The 12,040-nt window shown below is 41.1% G+C and overlaps 1 long non-coding RNA gene across 1 annotated transcript; it reads left to right on the plus strand.

The window, feature by feature from the left end:
* Positions 1 to 5,065: 5,065 nt before the first annotated feature.
* LOC119915419 lies at positions 5,066 to 6,354 on the plus strand. The gene is made up of 2 exons (XR_005446943.1): positions 5,066 to 5,335; positions 5,531 to 6,354. It is a non-coding gene; the product is annotated as an uncharacterized LOC119915419 (long non-coding RNA).
* Positions 6,355 to 12,040: the final 5,686 nt, after the last annotated feature.

A 12,040-nucleotide genomic window follows, 5' to 3' on the forward strand; every position in this document is an offset into this window, starting at 1 on the left:
ACAACAAATATGTGCGACATGCCAGGTCACGAGATGAAACAGTATTTACATGTGCAGAGACATTTGTATTGTTTGCAAGGGGGGAGTGTCAGTAGTGGACCTGGGCCTTGTTAATGAGGCTAGTTGCAGACGGGAAGAAACTGTTTTTGTGGCGAGAGGTTTTGGTCCTGATGGACCACAGCCTCCTGCCAGAGGGGAGAGTCTGAAACAGTTTGTGTCCGGGGTGGGAGGAGTCAGCTGCAATCTTTCCTGGTCGCCTCAGAGTCCTTGAGGCGTACAGGTCCAGAAGAGAAGGAAGAGTGCAGCCAATCACTTCTCTCCAGAGCGAATGATACGCTGCAGCCTGCCCTTGTCCCTGGCAGTGGCAGCAGCGTACCAGATGGTGATGGAGGAGGTGAGGATGGACTCAATGATGGCGGTGTAGAAATGCACCATCATTCTCTTTGACAGGCTGAACTTCTTCAGCTGCCGCAGGAAGTACATCCTCTGCTGGGCCTTCTTGGTGAGAGAGGTGATATTCAGCTCCCACATGAGGTCCTGGGAGATGATGGTGTCCAGGAAGCGGAAGGAGTCCACAGTGGTGACTGGGGAGTCACACAGGATGATGGGGGAGGGTGGGGCTGGGCTCTTTCTGAAGTCCACGACCATCTCCACTGTCTTCTGAGCATTGAGCTCCAGACTGTTCTGGCTGCACCAGGTCACCAGATGGTCCATCTCCCACCTGTGGGCGGACTCATCCGCACCTGAGATGAGCCCAATGAGGGTGGTGTTGTCCGCAAACTTTGGGAGCTTGACAGACTGGTGACTGGAGATGCAGCTGTTGGTGTACAGGGAGAAGAGAAGGGGGGAAAGAACGCAGCCTTGAGGGGAACCGGTGCTGATGGTCCTGGAATCAGAGACATGTTTTCCCACCTTCACGCGCTGCTTCCTGTCCGTCAGGAAGTCAGTGATCCACCTGCAGGTGGAGTCAGGCACGCTCAGCTATCAGATATCAAACCAGTGAGGATACAGCTATACGTGGACAAGATAAAAGAAGCCTAACCAGACTGTGTGACAAGTCAAGAGTCAGTACTCTCTGAGTTGTTCAGCAAAGCAAATTGTCAACTGCACCAGCAAACTGCAGCCAAGAAGCAGATCCATCTGCAACTTTAGACTTCCAGCCTGTGTTAAGTTACTCTTTAAGGTCAGAAGACAGGGTACTTAACTTCAATCAGGGGTTAAAACCTCTTAATCAATAATGTGAAGGTCAACTGATAAGCATAGGAAACACGCCTTTGGTTTGATAACAGATCAGATTGAAGCTACTCACTCCATGTATGCACTTTATATTGTCTCACTTTGTTTAACATTGTTGATTTACACAATTGAATTTGATTATTTGCTTGATTTTGATCCACACATTTGGTGAACTGCTTCAAAAAGTTTCCATAAAAACACCTTCTGTTAACCTCTAACAATCTATGCTGAACTATCTTCTCTGATCCTGAGCTCATACATCCGCCCCACTTTTCCTTAATAGCGATGCAGGCACAAGGAAACCTTTTGAAGGACACTTCCTGTCTGTCCCTGCCCATGTGAACTCATGACTCTCTGAGGCTTTTCCAGGGAAGATCCCGGCCACACCAGCAGCGATGTACTGCAGGGAGGAACATGGAGGGAGGACCCAGCATGCGGCTCAGTGTTCAGGAAGGGAGTTGTGCTGAGGACTCATTGTGCAGAACTACAAGGGGACAATGGAAGAAAGTTACAGAAAAGGACATGATGTGATTGACCTGCTCTCCTCCACCCTTACTGTATTATCAATTCTGATCAGACCTGTGTCATTTTACTCCCAACAATATCTAAAAGGGTAACATTAGTATTTAATGCAGGACATTCCTTCATTGTTGGTGTACTTTATTATTGTACAAATTTGCAAATGAATCAATTTAGAAGTCTGGGGTTCGAGGCAGTTGCCTACTTTGCCTAGTTAGTAATCCAGCCTTCAATGTGGGTGGTTTCCTTATCAAAAGTGTTGTTATTTTGTTGTTCTTTCTATTAATCTAATCATGTGAGCAGAACATGCATTAACCTATTCACCTACCTGTTCACCCATTATCCCACAATGTTGGCTTTTATCTGTTCTACAATCTCCTCTGGAGGGTTGAACTTTTAATGTATTAATTTCTCATTTGGTTTGTTGCTGTCCTCTGTGTGGAGCACAATATAATTTCTAATGTAAAAATCCCATTTCAGTGTTTTACTAACATAACATTTAGCCAACTGAGAAGTTATGGTTTCGGTTTGGCAAGTTCTACATGCGCATAGAAAAGAGAATGAGAGCCAACTCAGCCAACATAGCTACAGAATGAACCACCTAAGCCCTGTTTTTTCACTTTTAACAGTGTAGTTTGTTCATTTTTTGGTTTGAATCTTTTGACATTTATTAATTCATTTTTACAGCAAGAAGCCAATGTTAACATGTACGTGTATGCTTGACCTTAAGCACGCAGACCCAGTTTGATTGTTACAGTGAATTATGTAGTGAGAGTTTTGCTTTGCTTGCGTACTTTTGCTCATGCAAAGTGTGAACTGTTAAGCCACGGAAACTGAAACGCTGCTCCCACCCTTAGTTTCCCTTCTGTGGCACATTCTCACTACACCTCTGCTACTTTGTAAGTCCACCTGCTGGCAGTACGACCATGCTGACATAACTGATGCACGTAGCCATTGTTTCATACTCCAGGAATGACCTCAGTGTTACTGGAATGAGTAATGCACTTAAAAATACACATACAGTTGACATGACAGTGTTGAAGTAAAGCAGATTACTGCATATGCTATGCTTTTTACATATCATGGTTGGTGTGTTCAGTTCATCAGCATGTAATGGCCAAAGCTGACATGGTTTAATTACCTTTAGATATTGATTAGTTCAGTCTTCTGATCTGATCACATGTTACTGATACAAATGCTGTCTCTCTGCAGTAGAGGGACATAAAGATGACGCTCTCCTGCATTTCCTCAAAAATGATTCTCACTTCAAGGTTCTGGATGACAGTATCCTATAAAACCTCTCTTTCCTAAAATAGAAAATTAATAGTCTCACATGTTTTTCCCCCAAAAAAGCCCCAGGCATAAACAAATACTGACTCCACGGCATTGGTGGTTATAATTAATTTGTGGCCTGTTCCCATAAATTCCTCGTCACACACCCTCAGAGCCTCCACTGCAGCCTGGAACCAAAGAGCGTTGGTTTCATCTGTACAGAGATGAAACCCACTTGAGGAAGAAGCTGATTGGACACATGACGTCTTCCTTGCCATATCCATTTTTTTTTTCAAAATGTTCTGTCCCTGACAGATACGCTAAAAGTAAAGGGGGTCTTAGAAGTGAACGCCGTCAGTTTTGGGAATAATCCTGTGTGAAGTGCAGATATCCAGACAAGAACAGGAAGAGTCTCCATTTCCAGCTTCGGTAGAGCCAAAAGGGTGGAGCTCTCTCCATCCTACAATTTAATTATTTCCCTCGAATTGCTGAAACACTAGAGTTAATTCATCTGCTGATCACAGTATGCACAGTGTTCAGGAATAGGAAATGCGCAATATGATTAGGAACATTTGGAAAGCGTTTGTCTCCCAAAGGAACCAAAACATGTGCCGGCAAATATCTTGTGAGAGTCAAATTGAGGATATCTCATCTCAAACATGAAATGAATTTGGAATAGACACTTAAAGAACAGAAGATGAGAGAGTCAGCCTTTGCTTGGCTCAGCTGCTTTGATTCATTTTTTGACCCATAAATTTGAACTCAGTCTGACATCATTTTGCTGGCAATAAAATGTGTTTATTTTTCCCTACTTACAAGCCAGCAGAAAAAAAGCATTGCATGGATGGACTCCATATTTCACTGGAAGCGGGTTCCTACAAGGCAGCATGTGTCAGGGACATTAAAACATAACAACCAAAGAGTGGATGGACTGACCCCTGAGCCCTGGTCAGTGGACATGGACGTCTGATTACAGCTCTGAGGAGCACATATACTCTCTGTATGCATGCATGTGAGAACTACAGAGCTATGCTGATGTGTCAGTTGGCTAATATGTCTTTTTTAAAACCGTAATAATCAAGTGTATAATCAGGTGAAGATATGCTTTTACTTATTTTTACAGTAACCCTCTGCACAGAATCCTGCTTCAGTTAATCATGCTGTAGCACAGTTTGATATAACGAAAAACAGTATTTGTCAAGTACTTTGAACTATTTTGTCATTTGATGGGGCATGTTAATCATCCCCTTGCAAGTCAATAAATGTAGACAATATAATGTCCATCCATCCATCAATATTATGTCATGGTGAGATTTTGTAGTTTCAGCACTGTCAGTAGATGCCATAGACCAGAATGCAATGCAGCAGCAAGACATGCACTTTTTTGACAGTGGTAGAAGAAGTACAGGTCATGGATTTCATTTGATGCATTAATGTGAACATCCTTTTAATGATACAGCATGTAAAGATTGGACTAATTTCAGCTACTTCATACACTCCTAGATCTTAATTTCAAAACATCTTAACCTATCTTAACCTACAATACATCATCTCAATTGTTGATTATATTTTATATATCTGAATATGCAAACTATAGTAAGTTATTAAATAAATGGTGGAGTTAAAAAACACTGTATTTGCCTATAAGGTGTAGCGGAGTAGAACTAAAAAGCAGCAGAATATGGAAATACTCAGGTCAAAACTCTACTCAAGTTCTGCAGTAGTCTATTTCCCTTTCCCCATGGATAAGTGGCCAGATGTAGACAATCAAATGTAATGGTGAGATTTTTGCAGTTTCACTGCAGTGTAGAGTCAGTTTCTCTGGAAACAGCAGCCTACATAGACCAGAAGGCAATACAGAAATGAGACAATGAGTCTCACATTCTCTTCACTGGGAAAAACATCTTGCTGTTATCACACTTAAGACTACACCCCCACAGCAAGTGCATGCAACAAGTTCTACTCTCTGGTGGTGGTGATAGGGAAATCTGGACAGTGGGAGAGACCACAAACCTTGAAGGAGAGTGGGTACACCAAAAAAAAAAACAGATCAAAAGTGGAATCTCAAAGAACAAAAACTGCCATTTAGTACAAGCGGAGACACTCAGTGTGGAAGACTTTTCTTTCTGTCCCCCAAACAGGCTCATCCACAAAGAATGTCGTGCCCTGAACTTTTGTTGCACTCGTCAAGGAAATGACCCTGTGCTGCGTGGAACCGGATTCATCCAGTGTATCTCTTGCCGGCAGTTGTATGGCAGTGATGTTGTAAGCAAGTAATCTGCTTCATGACCCATGCTGTTATAATGAGGTAAATGTTGAGCCATTTCAGTCATCTGTTTTAGAGTCTGATTTATTTAGAATGAGACATGCTGATTATTCAATCTCTACTCAGCCCTCAAATATGTTTATTTGGCATGTAGTGAAATATCAGTTCCATGTAAGAGAGACCCTACGTAAATAATATCAACATGCTGCATTTATCTGGACTGTGTTTTGCAATCAGGGCTGAGCCAACTAAACTTTGAGGACTTCTCATGTGTTACCGAGGTGAGTCCACTACTAACAATATCAGGGTTCTTTTGAAAATATAACCCATTTGTGTTTGAGCCTGTCGAGTTTCAGAGGAATTTCTTAATCCTGTGAAAACCATCTGTAATAGTCCCACACACATTCCTGCTAATACAAACACACAAGTAATGTGACACACTTCCTTTCTCGAAATGGTTGAGAGAGTGAAGAAGGCGATGTGGCGAATGGCGAAGAACAGGAGAGGAGCTGGAGAAGAAGAAACACACACAGAAGAAGAGGGAGGACAAAGGAAACACAAGGGACATCTTTCCAACCAAAAACAAAGTGCTGCCATTTGGCTGTTGTTTGACCCTTGGTGGCTGGAAACATCCTAACACATCCATTGCAGCAGCATGTGGCTCACCAAACAGCTCTACTACATGTGATCAAATCTGATTGCAAAAAATGACTCATGTCATCAGAAAGTAAATCGCTCTTACGAATAGATGGGACAGGACACAAGTAATCACACAGAAGTCCTCTTTCGTGTGATGACTACAGCCCTGCGTGTGCTGCATCTTGCTTCTCCTGCAGGGTGAGGACTCCTTCAAAAGTGTGGTTTATTTTTAGGGAGCTTCACATCCGCTGCCACTGGCTAATAAGCAAGCTGAGCAGAGCTGCCTGAAACCAACCTGAAGTAAATTGAACATTGGTCAAAGCTCAACATGAGGTTGGATGAGAGGTTTGAGGAAGCTTGCAGGGATTGTCTAGAGGCAGTTCACAGCTTTCAAAGAATAAAAGGGAATTCATTTGGTGGAATTTGTTGTGTTGTGTTGTTGTTGTTGTGCAGTTGTACGTGCAGATTTAGCACAGGAGTATGGGGTATTTATGTGCATTTATGAGCATATATGTGTAAAACGCTGTCATGGGTGGTAAAATGTTGCAGCTGGGACTTAAAACACTATTTTGAAAGTCTATTATCAGATCAGAAATGCACATTTGCAGTGCCCTAATCAGAATTGCTTCCTCAGATAAATTCTCAGAAAAAAATCCATCAGATGTCATGGTTTGCTGAATGACTCATTGCAACGCCAGTTATCTACAGGATCTTATCACAGCAGTACATAGACATTGATCATATGGGAACTACATAGCAGCAGCCCAAATGCTGAAGCCTCAGCTGGGTGCAGCCATCTGCTTTATGCACTCAGATGAAATGATACCAAAAAAAAAGGATGGAATATCTTGATAATGCTCTCATTCTTTAGCTTTCACTCCATTAAGAATGTTGACTCACTCCATATGATGGCAGACATCCTGTGGACTCTGTTATGCTACCATTACAGAGCACATTCTGGCATTTAAGAGTTGATTGCCTGCAGACTGCCAATCTGACTCCTATGCAAATGAGAGACCATGACATGGGTCATTAAATCTTGGTGATTATTTAGAGAACTAATGGTTGAACATAATGATCCACTGAAATGACTCTCTGAACTGCAGTTTGAAGGAAGATGCGTGTGGACTGATGGCGACAAGGAAGCAGGAGGAGAGATGAGAGTGACAGTGCACAACAAAGCCTCACCAACAAAGTTCTCTTTAGTAGCAGTTCTGGCTTGTTAAAGCCTCTATCCTCCCACCTCTGCTGTTGAGCTCTTGTACCAATCCTTCTTTCAAAGCCAGTTGTTACAGCACGATAAGACGAAACACTCCCAGTGACAGACCTCCTACATTTCTCTTCAAATTGGGGTGTTCAGGGCATAACAATTCGTAGTGCTCAAGTCTAGTAAAGCAAAACCACATGTAAAAGAAGACTAAAATAATTGACATTAGTGGAAATAGGCTTTTTCACTTTCTTGCCAAGCGTTAGATGACATGATTGATACCACTCTCATGTTTGTATGCTAAATATGAAGATATAAGCAGTAACCCTTTTGCTTAGCTTAGCATAAAGACTTGAAACAGCTAGCCTGGTTCTGTCCAAAGGTAACAAATTCAGCTTATCAGCACCATGATCAGCACCTGTAAAGTCACTAATTTCACATGTTATATCTTAATATTACGTGTAAAAAAAAACTGAGCCAGGTTTCCATCTTTATGCTAAGCTACTATAATCAACTACTAGCTCTTCTTTACTCAGATATGACAGTTGTGTTTAGCTTCTCATCTGACTCTTGGCAAGAAAGTGAATAAGAGCATTTCCCAAAATATTGAACTGTTCCTTTAAATTTGAAATAATTTAAAGGTGGGGTATGTGATTCTAATCCAATACACGTCTGTCTCTTTGTAAAATTCAGCAAATATCTCCTCATGGTCCGCTAGCTGTACGTTCTGTGTGTGCGCTGAAAATAAATCTGTTATTTGTGCCCAGCCCTGGCTCTGTAAATGGAAAACAAACTAAGTGGCTCAGACCAAGCCACATAACACTATTCCAGCCTTGACTTGTGTGTAAGGTAACCTTAAGTTATCTGCCCTGTGAGATTTGGCTTAGGCCTACACTGTAGTTCGCCAAGATATGCTGTTGTTGTGGTGTTAGTAGCAGGAGTGTTGTGAGTGTCGCTGTCAGAAGCAGGTATTCTGGCTCTGGGATCGTCTTGTCCTCTCTGCATGTTTGCATCGCAGCAGCAACTTTAGCCTCAGTTTGCTAACCCACAACTCAGCTAATGTTAGCCATACCTGCTGTGTTCACTCAATATCATACTATTTGTCATGGTACTGGATTTCTCCGGAATCGCATACCCCACTTTTACTTTGCATATTTTGGTTACATTGCGTTGAAATACAGCCTGGAAACTGCACTAGTCAAAATGTGATAATATCTTGCAGTGATGTGTTGTGCAGTAGGCTCATAAATGCTGCTAATTTGAACGCAACCATTGAATGCAGTCTGATACGACAAACATTTTTGAAAAGCCCAGTGTCTGAGAAACTCATTCAAGGCATACTAAATTCTAAAATGTGTCTTTTTTTCTGGAGCTGTGTGAATACTGCCTTCGAGCAGATTTTCCCTTTAATGTCTTTTCTCAGTTTGACATCCTAATGTCCCACAGTGTGTCTCCATGGTGTTTTACAGCCTCCCTGATGTGCAGCGACAGGCCTGTTTATCCTTCATTAATCTCTCTCCTCTGCTTTTACCCCCCCACTTAATGGTGACGTTTATCCTATTAATGTGTTGTTGGCTGGAAAAATCCCCCAATAACATAATCTAGAGTTAAGGTTACTAATGGTGGTGTCTCCACTGTGTGTGTATGTGTGTGTGTGTGTGTGTGTGTGTGCAGAGTTGATGCTGTACTGGTTGCTATGGACCCCAGACTGTAGTTTTACAGTAAAACTATGCTGCCCTCTCCTGTTCACATGCAAAACTGGAGAGTGATTATATTTGCAGTATTACATGTGCAAGGAAGTATTCAGATCTTCACTTAAGTAAAAGTAGCATACCACAGTGTGCAATTATTCCATTAAAAGTAAAAGTCCTGTGTTCAAAAATGTACCCACGTTAAAGTACAAGCAAAATATACATACGGCTCTTATGAGAGATTATAAAATTGGATTTTTAAAACTCATATAAAATATTTAAAGATTAGCACCACCTCAAACAACTACAACAGTAAATTTACATGCATGTGTGACAATATGATAGTGTAACTGTCACACTCAATTAATAACATTTAATAATAATAATAATAATAAGCTTTATTTATATAGCACTTATAAAACAAGTACAAAGTGCTTCACAACAAATCACACATAAAATACAAAAACAAATAACCACGTGGGTAAAAGATACAGGGGGATAAAATACAGAATATAAGAACAAGGATCACAATAAAGTATAACAAATATGTTCAGTAGGAGGTAAGAAAGATAAGACAAGCAAACAAAGTGATAAGAACGGTAGTGCAGGAATAGTAAAACGAGTGGCAGCTCAGATAAAATCTGGATATGCTTTCCGGTAAAAGTCTGTTTTTAGAAGAGATTTGAAAGAGGAAGCCGACCCTGCCAGCCTAATTTCCTCAGGCAAGTCATTCCAGAGCCTGGGGGCCCTGACAGCAAACGCTCGGTCACCTTTTGTTCTTAGTCTGGCTCCAGGAACAGACAGGAGGCCCTTGCCAGAAGATCTTAGGCCACGGGAGGGCTCATACGGAGTTAAAATGTCTAAAATATATCAGGAGCCAAGCCGTGAATAGCCTTAAAAGTAATGAGTAAAATCTTAAAATCAATCCTAAAACAAACAGGGAGCCAGTGCAATGATGCTAAAACGGGTGATATGATCATATTTTCTTGTCCTAGTTAGGAGCCGAGCAGCTGAGTTCTGTACGGTCTGTAATCTATTTAGGGTTTTCTGATTAAGGCAAGTGAAGAGGCTGTTGCAATAATCAATGCGTGAGGAGATAAAAGCATGTATAACAGTTTCTGCATCTGTAACATTTAAAATAGGCCTTATTTTTGTGATATTTCTAAGGTGGTAAAAGCTGGACTGGACCAGTTTAGAAACATGATGCTCAAAGCATAACTTATTATCGAATAGCACGCCAAGATTTCTTGCAACAGGCTTCACGTGTTGTAGCAGGTAGCCAGAAGAGAGCAGACATGTTGGGGACCTATAACCAGGATTTCTGTTTTATTGGAGTTCAGTTTTAGGAAATTATTCGACATCCAATGTTTTATGTCGTTAAGACAGTCCTGTAATGAACTCAGCATACTAAGGTCGGTGGGCTGTACAGGTAGGTATAACTGTGTATCATCCGCATAACAATGGAAGGAGATACCATGTCTGCGTATGATATCACCCAGAGGGAGCATATATATAGAAAACAAAATAGGTCCAAGGATTGACCCCTGAGGCACACCGTAGTTGGTGCTAGAGAAAGAAGATTTAAAATTATTTATTGAGACACAAAACTTCCTGTTGTATGTAAGTATGAGGCAAACCAGTTCAGAGCAGTACCAGATACCCCCACCCAGTGCCTCAGTCTGTTTAACAGGACGCCATGATCAATGGTGTCAAAGGCCGCACTTAAATCCAGCAGAACCAGTATTGAACATTTGCCCGCATCAGCGTTCATTAGGAGATCATTAGTAACTTTCAAGAGTGCTGTCTCAGTACTGTGATGTTTACGTAAGCCAGACTGGAACTTTTCAAAGATACAATTATTTTCCATTACAGCAAGGAGCTGCTTAGAAACTATCTTTTCAAGGGTTTTTGAAAGAAAAGGCAGTTTAGAGATTGGGAGGTAGTTATCAAGGATGTTGGGGTCAAGGCTAGTTTTCTTTAAAACAGGTTGTACACATGCCGTCTTGACGTAGACCGGGACACAGCCAGTAGATAATAAGCTGTTAAAAATTAAAAGCAGGTGTGGGCTAATATAATCCAAAACTTCTATTAAAAACTTTGCAGGAATCAGATCAAGAGAGCAAGAGGAAGGCTTCATCTTCAACATAATTTCCATAAGTTCTGCCATGGAAATAGAAGAAAAGAAACTCCAAGGATCCTGGGTAGGGTGCATAACATCTAAAAAGGCAGGGTTTGGGCTAATACTGGCTCTTAATAATTCCACCTTACTGACAAAGTGTGTTAAAAATATCTCACAATCTGCATCACAATCAGCAGAGGCACAGGGAGAGGCAGGGTTCACCAACAGATCGAGAGTCTTAAAAAGAAAACTAGGATTGTGCTGGTGGACAGCAATAAGATTTGAGAAATGGTGAGCTCTTGCATCTTTTACCAACCTATTGTACGAAGATAGTAACTCTTTCATGGCCGTGAAATGGACCTGGAGGTGTTTTTCTGCATTCCTGCATTTGCAGCTTCTGATATCTGCATTTACCAGGGTTGCTTTGCAGATTTTAAGTGTTGTTTGTTTTTCAGAGGGGCTATGAGATCAAGGGTTAAGGAACAGAGGGAATTAAAATAGTTGACAATATCATTAGTGGAGGAGATATCAGGGGGCATATTGCTAAATGAACTGAAGAGGGCACCAAATCTAGAGGCACTCTGCTCATTTAAACTTAATACTTTAAACACATTTTCCTGGTTATACTTTTCATTAACACTAACACAGGACTTTTACTTGTAACAGAGCATTTTTACAGTGTGGTATTAGTATAATTAAGTAATGCATCTGATACTTCATTGACCACTGCTTTTACCTTTTATACTCAAATTTGGCCTGTGAGCATTTATAAATGTAAAATTTGAATGCTCTTTAAGTATTTTTACATTGTTATATTGCAATTATGATCTGAATATTTCTTCTCTCATGACCCAGCTCTTAGACCTCGACAAAAGGAGGGAAATACACATACTTGTACTGGGAAGAACAAACAATCATATTTTTTTTTACAGAAATTGCAACGTATTCAGTATTCAGTCTATGGTTGTGTGGTACGCAACTTGTTGACACATCCTGACCACAAAATAAAAATGACTGACCAGTAGATGGCAGGTTTGACAATCCTGCTCTGACCGGATGTGACTTAACGGAGCTGAAACTGAGGGCGTTTT

Source organism: Micropterus salmoides, unplaced genomic scaffold (assembly GCF_014851395.1).
Source record: "Micropterus salmoides isolate LMB-PRFRI ecotype aquatic unplaced genomic scaffold, ASM1485139v1 Ms_hic_scaffold_21, whole genome shotgun sequence".
In the NCBI taxonomy this organism is placed as follows: domain Eukaryota; kingdom Metazoa; phylum Chordata; class Actinopteri; order Centrarchiformes; family Centrarchidae; genus Micropterus; species Micropterus salmoides.